General features: G+C 39.2%; 1 protein-coding gene and 1 long non-coding RNA gene across 3 annotated transcripts in view; one reads left to right on the top strand and one right to left on the bottom strand.

Annotated features, from left to right (window-relative positions):
• The window catches only part of LOC106874025 (tectonic-like complex member MKS1), an 83903-nt gene that overhangs the window by 44286 nt on the left and 22117 nt on the right, over positions 1-17500 (bottom strand). The window lies entirely within an intron of this gene.
• Positions 629-17500, top strand: part of LOC149130916 (uncharacterized) — a 21761-nt gene continuing 4889 nt past the window's right edge. The window contains exons 1-2 of one of the 2 annotated variants that reach the window (XR_016238564.1): positions 629-705; positions 1374-1481. This is a non-coding gene — a long non-coding RNA (uncharacterized LOC149130916). Of the gene's footprint in view, positions 706-1176; positions 1271-1373; positions 1482-17500 lie in introns of those variants that run through there. The other variant, XR_016238563.1, reaches the window with a different exon arrangement.

The following is a 17500-nucleotide window of genomic DNA, read 5'->3' as shown; positions in this document are numbered from 1 at the left end:
TTCTGTTTCACACCCCCCCCCCCCCACCGCCGCCGCCATCATTATACTCCTCCACCCCCATATCATCACGCACTCTCACACACACACACACACACACACACACGCACACACACACACTCATACATACACTCCTTCGTAGAAAAAGGAAGAAAATAAAGAAATATAACAAAAAAAGAAAGAAAGAAAGAAAACGCAAAATAAAAATAGAAATAGAAATAAATAAAATAAATAAAAAAAAAAAGCTGGTTTCTAAGGAGTATCATTAGAATTTTCTATCTGCTGTCTCTAACTTGTCAAACAGCCAATAGCAGTCACATGACCACAGCTAACCTTCTTTAGTCTTATAGCCAGTGCTTTTACAACAACAATAACAACGACGCTTACTACTACTACTGCTGTTACTGCTGCGGCTGCTGCCTCTACTACTATTATTATTATTATTACTATAGCGGTGGCGGAATATTTATACAGAGAAGTCTCTCAGTGCTGTGCCGTGAGTGTGTGAATATGTGCGCATGTGTCTATATCTAGGTCTACACCCCCCCCCCCACACACACACACACATAGATATAGATATATGTAATGTATGTATATGCGTATGTGTGTGTGTTAGTGTTTGCTTTTGTCAAAACAGTTTTTAACGTTTTTCTCAACAGTTGTGCAGTAGAGTACATTATATTTAATCTTACAAGTCAAAGTATGGCGGTGAGTTCGAAGTTTTGGCCTGCTAGCTTTCATCAGAACGTACACACACACTCAGGTGTATACACATATATTTTTTATTACTCTTAAACAAAAATATTATCTACAGTGACTTCGAAGTTATGGATTACGATCCTTTGTGTATACATATATATATATATATATATATATATTCTTTTACTTGTTTCAGTCATTTCACTGCGGCCATGCTGGAGCATCGCCTTTAGTCGAACAAATAGACCCCCAGAATTTATTCTTTGTAAGCCGAGTACTTATTCTATCGGTCCGTTTTACCGAACTGCTAAGTTACGGGGACGTAAACGTACCAACATTGGTTGTTAATGTTTGGGGAGGCGAACAAACACAGACACACAAACATATACGCACAAACACACACACTCACACACACACACATATATATATATATATATATATATATACATACACGACGGGCTTCTTTCAGTTTCTGTCTACCCAATCCACTCACAAGGCTTTGGTTGGTTCGAGGCTATAGTAGAAGTCACTTGGCCAAGGTGCCACGCAATGGGACTGAACCCAGAACTATACGGTTAGTAAGCACGCTACTTATCTCACAGCCACCCCTGCACCCGAAATCGAAATCAAATTCGATGACTGGCATCCGTGCTATTATTATCATTATTATTATTCAGGTCACTACCTGGAATCGAACTCGGAATCTTGAGATTAGTAGCTGAAGATATATCAGCCGAAACGTTTGTGTTAACAACAAAGAAGATGAGGAGAAATATCCGTCAAAGGTAAATAGTGTACATAATTCCTCATCTCTTAAATATAGACCTGTAAATTGAGTACCAGTTGAGTACTGGGGGATCGATGTAATTGACTATTCCCCTCACCCCAGATCTCAGGACTTGTGCCTTCGGTAGAATGAATTATTATTGTTGTTGTTGTTGTTGTTACACTCCTGACCACCTCCAGTGAGTGAGTGTCTAAGAACTGTAAATATAGGACTGCAGTTGGGAGCCAAGAGCAATGAAAACAAACAGTAGGGAGAGAAAAGAAAGAAATGGGGTCTACTGCAGGGGTGTTTACATAGCCCTGAGAAATGTGTGGGTATATATAACAGGGTAGAATGATAGGGGTGTGTGTGGGGGAAGGGAAGATAACATAATCTGCCAGCCTCAGAAGTTGTTTTCCTATGTATATATCTATGTATTGAATGTATGTGTATATATGGATGGATGGATGTAGCTACACTCACATACACCCGTATGCTTGTATGTATGTATATATGTGTATATATTTGTATATACATTAACACGTGTGTATATATATATATATATATATATATATATACATACATACATGCCTGCGTGTGTGTGTGTGTGTGTAAGTACCTATGCGTGGGTGGGTGGATGAATAGATATATGGATGTACATAGATATATACATACATATGTGGAGTATGTATGTTTGTACATATATACTTAAATATGAGTTTGTGGCAGATGCTCAGGAGCAATAAACACTGAAAATGTGCAGAGAACAACTTCTGCCACATTCCAGGGAGAAAAATTAGAAGTAGTTGATAGCTTCCATTACCTAGGTGACCAAGTCAGTAGCTGGGGTGGGTGCTCTGAGCGCATAGCTGCTAGAATAAGAATAGCCTGGGCAAAGGTCAGAGGGCTCTTACCTCTGCTGGTGACAAAGGGCCTCTCACTCAGAGTAAAAGGTAGACTGTATGACGCATGTGTACGAACAGCCATGCTACTTGGCAGTGAAACGTGAGCCGTGACTGCTGAGGACATGCGTAAGCTTGCAAGGAATGAAGCCAGTATGATCCTCTAGAGGTGTACTGTCAGTGTGCATACTCGACAGAGTGTAAGTACCTCGAGAGAAAAGTTGGATCTAAGAAGCATCAGATGTGGTGTGCAAGAGAAACGATTGCGCTGGTATGGTCATGTGGTACGAATGGATGAGGATAGCTGTGTGAAAAAGTTCCCTCATAGCAACTACACAAATATGGAATAAGGCCAACATCCAGATGCTTGATCAGGAACGTTGTGGCAAGCAGAGTTACGTGCCCTTGTTTCCCTAAACTTCCAAACTACGACCACATGGAATCCATTCACACAGCAGTCTTTGTTTATGTATGTATTCATTTCATGAGATGAACACCAGAGGTAAGTTAAACACGATGTTGTAGGGTACTACGAGCAGACTGTCCATATGTTACCCCACCACCACCACACACCCAACAACAAGACAGGGCTCCTTCCAAGATCCCACATTCCAAAAGCATCGTTTCCTGTGAAGAAGCAAAATATGGATACATTTCTTAATTAACTCCAAATCTACCCAGCATAGAGTTCCCTTGGGAGGACAGCATCATCACCATCATCACCATCATCACCATCATCCAGCAGCAGCAGCAGTAGTAGTTGTTATTGTTGTGTAAACACTCCGCATCACTTTGGGTTTGATACGATTGAGCAGCTTCAATGCACGCAGATTTACACATAACACACTTACGAAACCATAGAACACAGGTCATAAGATGAATGACTAGACATAGCACAGATCATAAGATGAATGGCTAGACATAGCACAGATCATAGAATACAGGTCATAAGATGAATGACTAGACATGGCCTAGATCATAGAATACAGGTCATAAGATGAATGGCTAGACATAGCACAGATCATAGAACACAGGTCATAAGATGAATGAGCAGAGATCATAGTAGACAAGTCATAAATTGACTGACTAGATGTAATCACACAGACCATTCATCTGAGAGGATTCCTACAACGAAGTACCAGTGGTACACTGGTATCAACTTACTTTACAATACCCCTCCACCCACATTGTACAACCTCTTATAAATGTTAAAATCTATCACTAGAGCAACAAGGAGCAAACGGACTGAAACAGTAGGATGTGACGCTATTCAGATATGATGCACTGTGTTCTGAGTTCAAATCCAGCTGGAGTTAACTTCACTTCTTATCTTCCAGAGATAGGATGAGTATAAAATGAATACCAGTAATACACACAGACTCTAGTTTAATTTGCTTGCTGCTAGAACCCTAATGTCAAAAAGGATTTGAGGGTCTAAAGACCAAAGAATCTATGCCGGTGAAACAACCACCCTAGCCACCACCACCAATGCCATATCCACTACCACTACCAGCACCACCACCACCACAAACTCAACCAGTAACACCAAGAAGGGCAGCCTACCGGCACTACTACCTCTACTTCTACCACCACCACCGCCACAACAAGCACTATTACTACAACAGCAGCACCATCTCAACCAGTACCACCAATGCCACCACCATTACTCTCAACACCACCACCACCACCACCAGTAGCACCTCTACTACTATCACCTCAACAACCATCACCACCAACACTACCATCACCTCCACTGCCGCTACCACCACCACCACCACCTTCACCACCAACACTACCATCACCTCCACTGCCGCTACCACCACCACCACCACCTTCACCACCACCACCACTATTACCACCATCACCACCACCACCACCACCACCACCACCAGTAGCACCTCTACCACCACCACCACCACCACCACCTTCACCACCATCACCACCAACACTACCATCACCTCCACTGCCGCTACCACCACCACCACCACCACCTCTATGAATAAGAATCTAAAAACTGTAAACATATGACTGCAATTGGGTGGCGGTGGGCGGGTGGGGGTTGGTGAGAGCAATGAAAACAAACAGTAGGGAGAGAAAAGAAAGAAATGGGGTCTACTGCAGGGGTGTTTACATAGCCCTGAGAAATGTGTGGGTATATATAACAGGGTAGAATGATAGGGGTGTGGGGGGGGGGGAGAAACAGGCAAGGGGGGTATGTTATAGGGGATAACTTGCCACATTTGGAAGTTTTCTCCCAAACTGTGTATATATGAATGGAAGTGTGTGTGTGTGTGTATAAAGATGTGTGTGTATGTAAGGATGTGTGTGTGTGTGTGTGTATAAAGATGTGGGTGCGTGATTATGTAGACTCTGTATGTATGGGCACAGGCATGTCTGTGTGATAAGAAGTTTGTTTCCCAATCAAATGGTTCTAGGTTCAGTCCCACCACATGGCACCTTGGCCAAGTGTCTTCTACTATAGCCTTGGGCCGACCAGAGCCTTGTGAGTGGATTTGGTAGATGGAAACTGAAAGAAGCGCGTCGTGTGTGTTTGTATGTCTGTGTTTGTCCCGCCACCATTACTTGACACCCAATGTTGGTGTGTTTACATCCCTATAACTTAGCGGTTTGGCAAAATAAACTGATAGAATAAGTACTAAGCTTATGAAGAACAAGTCATGGATTTCTTCAACTAAACGTGGTGCTCCAGCATGGCCACAGTCAAATGACGGAAGCAAGTAAAAGAATAAAAGAATAAAAGAATATATATATATATATATATATATATTCTTTTATTCTTTTTTGCATTTCATTGATATTTCATACACATTCGCATATGATTCTATAGTTTCAAAAATACTAAAATGTTTATTATTGTAATTGAATAGAAAAGGATAAAGATGTTTTTTTTTTCAGCGACCCCATTTGGGACATTTCGAAAAATTTATCATAATTTCCAAAATAATTCACATATGAAGAAAATTTATATACTATATATTATTTTAACTCCTACGACACCTGGCAAAGCCAAAAAATATGAATAAAAAAATTTGGCTGTTAACGGGTTAACCCATTTGTTACCATATTTTTGTTGAGATGCTGTGTTTCTTTCAATTAATTTTAAATATAACAAAGAATTTAGTAAAATAGCTTAGTTATCATTAAACTAGTGTTAGGAACATAAATTGTGACTAAGGTTTGGTGGAAGATTTTAATTCAGGACTTTTGAAAACAAGACATTTGTACTACAGAGCCAGGGGCGGTTTCAGCCAGGTTGGTATCAAAAGGATTAAGCTGGTATTTGGAACATAAATGAACATGAAATTTTGATGGAAAATTTTAACTGGGATCACTTTAACCCTTTGGTTACCATATTTCTGTTGAAATACACTGCCTTTGTTTCAATTAACTTTGACACTAACGAAGAGCTTATTAAAATGACTGTCATTATATCAAACTGGTGTTTGGAACATAAATTAACATAAATTAACAAAATTTTGATAGAAGGTTTTAATCTAAATCACTTTAATACCTGTTACCAAATTTCTGTTGAAATATACCTGCATTTGTTTCAATTAATTTTGGAAATAATGAAGATTTTAGTAGACTGTCATTATATTAAACTGGTGTTTGGAACAAGAATTAACACAGAATTTTGATGGAAAGTTCCAATTTAGATCACTTTAAAATAGGAAGTTTGTATTAGAGGGCCAACGGGGAGTGGAAGTCCCAAGCAGGTGGGTATCAGAAGGGTTTAACCCTTTTGTTACCATATTTCTAATAAAATGAATACACTGCCATTGTTTCAATTAATTTTTAAAAATATTGAAGAATTCAGTCAAATAACTTTGATCGTTATTGAACTGGTGTTTGGAAAATAAATTAAGACCAAACTTCAACAGAAAATTTCAATTTTGGATCGCTTTGAAACCGGAAGTTTTGTATCACTGGGGAAGGGCAGTCACATGTGGGTTGTTATCAAAAAGGGTTAATGTGGTGCTATGCTGTTGCTCCATGCTCCACTAATTATTAGCAGGCGTATTACACTGTAAAGGTAGTAAACGCGGTTCTCTGTAGCCATTCCATGCTCCACTGATTATTATGGAGTACGTTTCTCAAGGCGTTAAACACAGTGTTCTGCTGTTACCAGAGAAATGCTTCATTAATTATTTGGTGAGAGAATTCTCAGGCTCATGGTTGGATGTAGCGTCAGGGGAGGGAGAGGGGGCTGCGAATAGGGTGTGTGTGGGGGGGGGGGAAGATGGCTAGAGCAGGAGTGGGGTGGGGGTGGGTCGGTGGATTAAAAACAACAAATGATGAAAAAGGAAAGAAGAGAAACAAATTTCGGGGAGGGGGGGGGGGGGTGAAAATAGGAAGTACCATCTGTTTATTCTTCTGGTCTCAATCTAATTATAGGTGTGTGTGTATGTGTGTGTGGGAGATGGTGGTGAAGATGGCAAGTATTTCTGCTAGTGCTAGGCGGAGGGGTCTTGTGTGAGTGTGTGCACATATATATATATATGTTTGTGTCTGAGTGTATGTTTATATATACATATATATATATATATACATATACACATATATATACACATACATACACAGACACACACACACACACACACACACATATATATATATATCACATGCATATATGGATACAGGACATAACTTAGCGGTTCAGCAAAAGAAACTGATAGAATAGGAGGTACTAGGTTTAAGAAATAAGTCCTGCAATCGATTTGTTTGACTTAAAAACTCTTCAAGGCAAGTGCTCCAGCATGGCCGCAATCAAATGATTCAAACAAGAAAAAGAGTAACACACAGAATAATGTACTCCAAGGCACACTAAGGCATAGAATTTTTTTTTTTTTAATTAAGACTGAAAAAATAGTAAGGGAAGAAATTACTTGGACTATGAAACAGGTCTGGCTGGATCCTGTATCACCACCACTACCATCGTCACCACCACCACCACCAACAACACCACCACCACCATCACTACCACCACTACCATCACTGCTATCACTTTCCAACACTACCACCGCCACGATCGCCACCACCACTACAACAGCACCACTTACCATCTTCACCACCATTGCAACTCCCACACCACCAACACATGACCACTATCATAGATACACCAACTACTACTACTACTACTATTATTACGGTTGCTGCTGCTACTACTACTACTACTACTATTACTACTACCTCTACAACAACTGCCATTGAATATATTATCCATTATCTCTCCCCACCCTGTGTGTTACAAACACACAACACACGACACACACAGACATACTCAAACACACACACACACACAACACACACATAAACATACACAAACATAACACACACAACACACATACACATACATAAACATACACAAACACAACACACACGCGCGCGCGCACACACACACATCCAACCAAACCTATGTAACAAGGCAATGACAGAGGCTGGAACTGTAACCCCTACTTCCACCTCAACCACCACCCACCACATCTCTCCCTATCCTTCCCCCCACCTCTACTTACTCTGGGGTCACTTCCAGTGCAACATCATTGATTACTGGAGGGGGAGGATGGGCTGGTCCACCATGCAAAACAAAAACACCTTCGTTCCCTTTTTCTTTCTATTCAGAAAGGGAATTTACTAAAGGGGTGACGGTGATAGGAGACGTCTTAGAAGGAGTTGACGGTGGAGGACTCGAGCAGTTAGAAATAGCAGCCAAAACGTCCTTATATTATGCCTGGCTGTCTTAAAATTGATAGTGCACAATGGATAACATTCGTCCCAGATCCAATGAGCTTGGCTGCAATGCTTTTGGTTATGGAGTGTGATCGATCAGGATGGACCTGGGGTTAAACACCAACAATAACACCAACAACAGGAGTGACAATGAGTCGATGATGGGGGAGCCTCTATACGGTCATATGACTTGCTAGAAATAGCAGACAAATCTTCCTCATGTCACAACGTACTGTATTAACTGTTTGGCATTCAGATTACTCAGTCAAACGCAATGCTTATTTCTTCAGATTGTTTTGAATTAACCATGCTTTATCTCATAGCTTCCAGATTTCAATGATGTGATTGGTTATTTTTAAAATTACATTGTAGGGTTGGTGTGAGAGGCCAAATCTGGCCATCATAAAGCTGCTAGAATATTCAGATTACTCAGTCAAATGTAATGCTTCGTTAGTCACATTATTTTTGCATAAGTCATACATTATCTCATAGCTTTGGTGATGGGATTGTTTAATTTTAGAATGACATTGTAGGGTAGATGTGAGAGGCCAAATCTGGCTGGTTTGAACATAAAACAGTTAAAATAGTTTGGTCGGATATGGTAGACCTCGGTCTGTGTGGATGGATGGAGTGAGAAAAGCTTTGGGGGTTAGAGGTGTCAGAGTGAGAGAGGCAAGAGAACATATAAATGATAGGAAAACTTGGAGAGTGTTTGTGGATGGATGAGTGAAATTTGATGTTGCTCAAAGGGGTAAGGGACCAGCATGATGTGGCAGGGATAAACCAGCATTTGCTGTCAGGCCCCGTTGCTGATATCGGAGGGTTTGTTTTCTATGCCTTGACCCAAGGATAGAACAGGGCCAGGAAATGAATGGAATGCCTACCAGATCCACTCACGAAGCTTTGGTCAGCCCAAGGCCATAGCAGAAAATACTTGCCCAAGGACTGAACCCGGAACCATGTGGATGGGAAGCAAGATACTTACCACACAGCCACTCCTGTGCCTACGTACATACACACACACATAACAGGCTTCTTTCAGTCTCCATCAACCAAAAATCCACTTGCAAGGTTTTTGTTGGCCCAGAGCTACAATAGAAGACCTGTGGCCAAAGTGTCACACAGTGCGACTGAACCCAGAACCATGTGGTTGGGAAGCAAGCTTCTTACCACACAGCCACACCTGCACCTATACATACATATACACACACACACACACACACACACACACTTAAAAGTTTATAACACATACACAGACATATGCCTGTGATGCATATATTAAATAATATGCATAGATTAATAATATGCACACACGCATGCACACGCAAATCTGCATACGTGTGCAACCTGCATAACATGTGCTGAAGACAGCATATTTACAATATCGACCTGAAAATGAACTATGGCGCAGTAAGTTTTTAAACCCTGGCCAATGAAGCGGAACGCTGCGAGCTGTTCCAGGAGATGATTTGTGGTGCAACATTTATATCTGCATAGGTGTGCAATGAAGCATGATTTTGCAGGTGAGAGACTGGTTGGTGCATGTATGATATGTAGCTGTTGCGGTGGGGGTGGGGTGGGGGGTGGAGGCTGCTGGTTTCAATATGTGTGAGTGAGTGTGTGCAACCTTATGTGCGCATTATATATATATATATATACATGCATATACACACACACATTAAATCCAATGCTTATATACTCATATATTTACAAAATACTATATATCATACAAACATATATATATATATATATATGTATATATATGTATACATATGTGTGTGTGTGTATGTATATATATATATATATATATATATATATATATATATATATATATATATATATATATATATACGTCTTACATTTTATGTATGTAATGTTACATATACAGATATGTGTACTTGTGTATGTATATATGCACACAATGTATTTCACATATACATATATGTGAATATATACACATACATATATACATATTCACACACACATGCAAATGTTATTTAATTCTGTGCGTGTGAGTGTGTGTGTGTATATGTGTGTGAGTTTGTGTGTGTGTGTGAGTTTGTGTGAGTGTGTGTATATATGTATATATACATTTCATGCAACAAGCATAGGTGTGTAGCTAAAAAGTTTGCTTTGCAAACCCATGGTTTCAATCGCAGTTACATACAGTGAGTGGGACCTTGTCCAAGTGCTTTATTGTCAGTGAATTTCATGCATAGAAACTGTACAGAAACCTGAGAGAGACTACATAAATGACAAAGAAACAAGAAATTATATAATGAACTTCATTAGCTTACAGCTGTTTCTGCCAAAAGATGCAATGCGCGGATTGTATCTAGGAAGTTCAAATAAAACCCCTTTAAGGCGGTGCTCCAGCATGGCCACAATCAAAAAGAATGAAAGAATATATATATGTCTGTGTGTATATGTATGTATATACATGTATATAATAATATGTATATATATATTTTATATATATATATATATATATATATACATATATATATATATATATATATATATATATATATATATATAAATATAAAATCATCATCATCATCATCATCGTTTAAAGCGGACGTTAAACGATGATGATGATGATGACAATGATGATTTTATATATATATATATATATATATATATATATATATATATATATAAATGCATGTATAATATTGCTTATATGGGTGTATTTTGTTATGCACACGTGTGTGTGTGTGTGTGTGTGTGTGTGTGTGTCTTATGGTTGGTCTGGTCGTGTGTACCCAATTATAGCAGCCACCTCAATCCACAGATAACCGTTCACCGAGAGACTAGTGTGGAAACTATGGCATGGGATTAATGATCCAGCCACTAAGCACACACACACACACAGGCATGCATGTATACACACACACACAGACATTGTTTTTGGGGGGTTTTTGTTTTGTTTTGTTTATTCGTTTGTTTTGATTCTTCTCTGCTAGTATGGGTGAGAGAAATGTGTGTGAAAGTTCAGATACGAAGAAAGTGTAAGAACTTGAAAGAAAGGAAACATAGTTAAGTCTCTATGGAAAGCTAGAGAGAAACTGGGGGGGGGGGGGGGGTAGAAGAGTGGGGGCGGGGCAGGGGGGGTGACTAATCATTTTATGTATATGTGTATGTATAATATATATACATGTATAAACATCAGGAGTGGCTGTGTGGTAAGAAGCTTGCTTCCCAACCACATAGCTTTGCGTTCAGTTCCACAGCGTGACACCTTAGGCATGTGTCTTCAACTATAGCGTCGGGCCGACCAAGGCCTTGTGAGTGGGTTTGTAAAAGAACTCAGAAGGTTGGGCCTCCAACCAGGCCTTTCGTGATACCGTTGAAGCCAGAAACTTGTCAGCACCCCCTTATATATAACGTATAATTGAAAACAAAGATATATATATAAAAGCCAAGATATAAATAATGGTCTTTATATATTCCACTGTCCTTGCAAATGTGACTTACAACTGTTTCCAGTGGTCATTATAGATCTGTTCATTAATCTGTTGACCCAACCGGTCCATTTAATAGAGTAATTTGAAAACTAAAGGATTTAAACTCCATCATCCATCTGGGCACATTGCTTTCGTCAATAATGTGTTCTCTTTTCAAGCCTTACAATATGTTCCCCCCTCGCCAAGCCCTACAATGCACAGCCCCTTCTCTTGACCCTAAAATTTGTGATTCTTTCCACAGACCTACACTGTGTGCTTTCTTTTTCTACCCTGCAACATGTACCCACTTCCAGTTTTACAATATGTGACCCCCTTCAACCAGCCCTACAAAGCAGTCCCCTCTCCCCAAGCCTTACAGCGCACTCTCCTTTTACTAACACCTACAATGCATTCCGCCCTCCCCAAGCCCTATATGTGACCCCCTTGACCCCCTTCAACCAGCCCTACAATGTGTTTCTGGAGAAGACATTACTGACAAAAGCAATGTGCACAGACGGATGACGGAGTTTAAGCGTTTAACATTCGGGTTACTATGTCAAATGTAAAGCATATTTCTTCACATTGCCTTTAATTAATCATGCGTTATTTCGTTATTTTGTAGCTTTGAGAGATTTCAATGATGTCATTGTTTATTTTTCAAATGTGATTGTAGGGTAAGTGTGAGAGGCCAGATCTGGTTAGTTTGACCATAGAACAGGGAGAATATTTGGGCTTTTAAGATGACACCATCACCAGTGCTTTGTATGTGGAACCATCACCATTGCTTTTACATGGCACCAGCATCAACACCAATGCTTTTTATGTGACATCTTCATTTTAGGATCTCAATTATATTTTGGTAGGCAGGGGTCCATAGGGGAAAAAATGGTTGAGAACCACTGCAAAAGAAGAATATTTCCTCCACCAACATGTCCTGTTTGATTGACCTAAAAAAAGTTATGCCCACCCATAGATTTCTTTCAGGGTTGGGTGGGGGGTATCCCTCATATATAAAGCATTGTTTGTCTTTGACATACCTCCTTGCTATAAGGGTTAAAAGCAGAACATAGATATATATATATATATATATATATATATATATATATAAGTATGTGTATATATATGTATATATATGTATATATATATGTGTGTGTGTGTGTATGTAGAAAAAAAAGAAATTAGGGCAACCCACCCTGTTTTGTAACTTAGCCAGTCTCTTCCTCTCCCCTTACTATCTCCACCACTCCAAAGTGAAGTGTGTGTGGGGGGTGAGGGCTTGGTGGTGGTGGTGGTAGGGGGCAATGAGGGGCAGTGGGGGTGGGGGGGGTGATAGTAACCTATAATGATGGCTGGGCAAAGTGGGTCAAAAGGAAATGTGTAAAAAATACAAGGAATGTACCTTGATTTACTGTTTGATATCTTCAGGTTATCTGAAATGTAGGGTAAATGGAAAACCAGTTTGGTGGTTGCAGTGGTGGGGTGGTGGTGGTGGTGGTGGGGGTTTGTGGTGATGTTGTTTTTGATGGTGGTGGTGGTGGTTGTGAAGATAATGGGAAAGTAGCAACAGTAAGGGTGAGGAGTAGTGGGTTGGTGATGGAGGTGATGGTGGTGGTGTTGTTGTTGATTTTGGTGGTGGTTGTGGTGGTGATGGTGGTAGTAACAGCAGCAACGGTAAGGTTAGTGGTGAGGGGTAGAGGTGGTGGGTAGTGTTGAAAGTACTGGTGGTGGTGGTGGTGGTGGTGGCAGCAACAGTGGTGCTACTGAAAATGGTTGTGTTGCAGAAAGTATTAAAGTTGTGGTCATGGGAGAGGTCATGATGATGATGATGATGAAATGGGTCATTGTTTCCTGAGTTTGTGTGATAGAGACTCTTGTGCACTTATCATCTAATTGACGCATCGTATGCTTGGAGAGAATCAGATAGAGAGAGGGGATCTTTTCTGTTGCTATCACAGATTTTCAAATTTTAAAATAAAGTGAAAATTTTCAAATTTGGTATATTGATGTAATTTTTCATGCTGAATCTGATTGCGTTACTCACTCGTTTCAGGAACATTTTAGAAAAATATTACAGATGTTTAAAATTTGATCATTTTTACACAGCCAGAAAACAGAATTTGGAAGTTAGCATTTCGTACGTTATAGCTGTCTATCACAAAATGAAAGCAAACATTATAGCGATGAAGTCTTAAGCAAAATAAAAGCATATGGAGAGAGGCGGGGGGATGGGGGCAACATTCACGAGAGAGCTACATATAGAGAGGAAGGAGTGTGAGAGAGTGTGGTAAATATCTACAGAGAGGGGGAAAAACATAAAAGACAGAGAGAGACACAGGAAGAGAGAAGGAGATTTAGCAAATCTGAAAGTTGAGTTATGTTTTGATTATTATTTCTGGAAACCTTCTTTTTGGGACACAGATTTTGAAAAAGAAATGTTTTTTCTTTCTTTCTGAGAATGTTCAAAGCCTTTCAGAGCTATAGACACATACATACACATATATCATTCAATCTATCTATCTATCTATATTACTCTTTTACTCTTTTACTTGTTTCAGTCTTTTGACTGTGGCCATGCTGGAGCACCGCCTTTAGTCGAGCAAATCGACCCCAGGACTTATTCTTTGGAAACCTAGTACTTATTCTATCGGTCTCTTTTGCCGAACCGCTAAGTTACGGGGACATGAACACACCAGCATCGGTTGTCAAGCGATGTTGGGGGACAAACACAGACATACAAACACATACACACACACACATATATATATATACATATATACGACAGGCTTCTTTCAGTTTCCGTCTACCAAATCCACTCACAAGGCTTTGGTCGGCCCGAGGCTATAGTAGAAGACACTTGCCCAAGATGCCACGCAGTGGGACTGAACCCGGGACCATGTGGTTGGTAAGCAAGCTACTTACCACACAGCCACTCCTATATATATATATAATATATACATATAAAAATAGAGAGACATATATATATGCACACATACATATATACGCATACATGTATAATCATATACATCATAATCATTTAATATGCATATGTATGTATATATATATATATATATATATATATATATGCATGTACACACACACATACACATGTATAATATACATGTATGCACATGTGCTTGTGCACATACGTGTATTTGAGGTTGCGTGTGTGTTTGTGTGTGTGTGTGTGTGCGTGCGTGCGCGCGTGCGTGTGCACACATGGTACTTCTAAGCTAATCTATTCCACCATCTCTACCTTAAAAAAAAAATCTCTCTTCAGAGAAGGAGAGGAAAAACTTTTTTTTCAAGAAAAAGAAAAAACAAAACAAAAAACAGAAAGAAGACATAAAAACGAAAGAAGAAAACAAACAAAAATGGAAATCTTTGAAATATAAAAAAAGAATTAAAAAGAAAGATCAAGGTTTTGTTTATTCATATTTTTGTTTATTTGTTTCTTGGTTTTGTTGGTGCTTTTTTTTTTCTTGTTTATCTATAAAACGTTATTATTTGTATTTTGTTTACTGTCCCCTTTCATTTGATGTCATAGAGACAGTGAGGGAATCAGAAGGGAAGAACTGGTGCTGCTGCAGGTGGTGGTGGAGGTTGTGGTGGTGGTGGTGGTGGTGGTGATGACATAGATGGGAATCAGGGTATAAATTGAAAAGGAAAATTTCACACAACCAGCAAGAACAAATCCTTTATATATGTATATATATATATATATATATATATATATATATATATATATATATATATACAAAAATAAGAGTGACCAGCAAAAGTGGACTCCTATATGCTAGAAATAGATGCCGAATCATCTAACCACGAAAAAAAAATATATGTTCTCAGTAAAAATTCAGCGACACAACAGATTGTAAAAGGGCAAGACAAATGAAAAAATACTAAATAAAAAAACGATTAACCTACGTACCATGGTTTCACCTGTTAAAATTTACATAAGTAAATATCTGCAGGATCGTCAGCGTAGTCCGTCGATTCGCAATGCAATTTCCAGAACTAGACACAAGACGTGCACCCGAACGGGAGCACGTGTAGAGTTCTACATATTACATTCAGTGTATCATTTCAAATGTCTTCAATCTGGCGCGCTAAGTCCGGAAATAATTCTGCAGTTAATAAATTTTTGCAGCTAATTTACCGGTATGAGAACATTATTATATAAAATTTATTAATGAGAGTAGAAATTGATATTAATCAATTAAAACCAGTGGTCTAGCATATTAAAAAAATCCGAAGATTAAAATTATATTACATACAAAAATAAGAGGACTAACCAGCAAAAGTGGACTCCTATATGCTAGAAATAGATGCCGAATCATCTAACCACGAATAAAAATATGTTTCCGGGGTGATGCTCATGGCAGGTCTTCCGGGTCACTCATCGTCTTTCACAGACATTCTTCCATTTGTGAAGCGCTCATATCAGAGCAACATGAAATGAAGTGCTTTGCTCAAGAACACAACATAACACCTAGTCTGGGAATTGAACCCACGATCTCACAATCATAAATGCAACACCCTAACCACTAAGTCATGCACTTTCACAGGCACATATATATATACATATATATATGCATATTATATATCATCATCGTCATTTAATCTCCGCTTTCCATGCTGGCATGGGTTGGACGGTTTGATTGAGGACTGGCAAGCCAGACCTCATATGTGTGTGTGTGCGTGTGTATACATACATATATAATGTGTGTGCGTGACGGTGTGTGTGTGTGTGTGTGTGTAGATGTGTAGCAGCCCCTCCTCGAACCCTCCTTGTTAATTAGCAATCACTCCTTAATAGTTATTTATTATGATAAAGACCAGAGTGGTTTGAGAAACATAATGTCAAGGACGTTGTTATCTCAAAGACATAGTGGGGACTTTCTCTCCTTCTCTCTCACACTCACTCACTCACTCTCTCTCTCCCTCGTTCTCTCTCCCTCGTTCTCTCTCTCTCTCTCTCACTCTGCTACACACACACAAACAAATATGCACAAATACATACACATACATGTATATATACACACACATTCTCATTCCAAGTCTGTTTCTCTCTTTCACTCTCTCACTCAAACACTTACAATCTTTCTTTTCCTCTTTGTCTTCCTTTCTTTCTTTCTTCCTCCCTTCCTTCCTTACTTTCTTCAACACTTCCTAACTTCACAAACAACAAAGACGTTTGTATTTTCTTTTTGTTTTTCTCTTTCCTTCTTTTCTTTCTTTCCCATTTATGAATGGCTCCAAACAACCTAAACTTCTCCTGGATATCACACAGCACCACCACCACCACCACAAGCGTAACCATGACCACCACCACCACTACTACTACTATCATCATCATCATCGTCATTGTCATCATCATTCTCCACTACCAGCACCACTATCACCATCACCACCACCACCACCAATGCCAATGCTATCACCGCCACCACCATGCACCCTGCCGCTACCCCGCTACCGCCGCCACCACCACCACCACCACCGTCTCATGAATGTGTCATTGTTTCGAGTATTAAATTTGGAACAGGGGACAGGTCTGTCCAGTCATAACTTGTTGTTGGCACTGCCCTGATCGTGTGCTATATATACAGATATATAATATGTATGTGTGTATGTGTGTGTATATATACGTATATATATCTACATATATATATATATATATATGTATACGTATATATATCTACATATATATATCTACATATATATATATATATATATATATATGATATATATATATATATGTATATACATTTATATGTATATTCATGTACATGTGTATATATATGTATATACATGTATATGTGTGTGTATATATGTATATATAAACACCCAGACACACGCACACACATGCATATATTCATTTTTATTTGGTACCCTAACCCACCAAAAGTATAACCCTAACTGCTCACCAATCCAGTCTTCCC

The sequence above is a fragment of the Octopus bimaculoides genome, chromosome 26 (genome assembly GCF_046866305.1).
Source record: "Octopus bimaculoides isolate indiv1 chromosome 26, ASM4686630v1, whole genome shotgun sequence".
NCBI classification, from domain to species: Eukaryota; Metazoa; Mollusca; class Cephalopoda; order Octopoda; family Octopodidae; genus Octopus; species Octopus bimaculoides.
The sequence above is the reverse complement of the archived record's forward strand: the minus strand, read 5'-3'. Positions and strand labels throughout refer to the sequence as shown.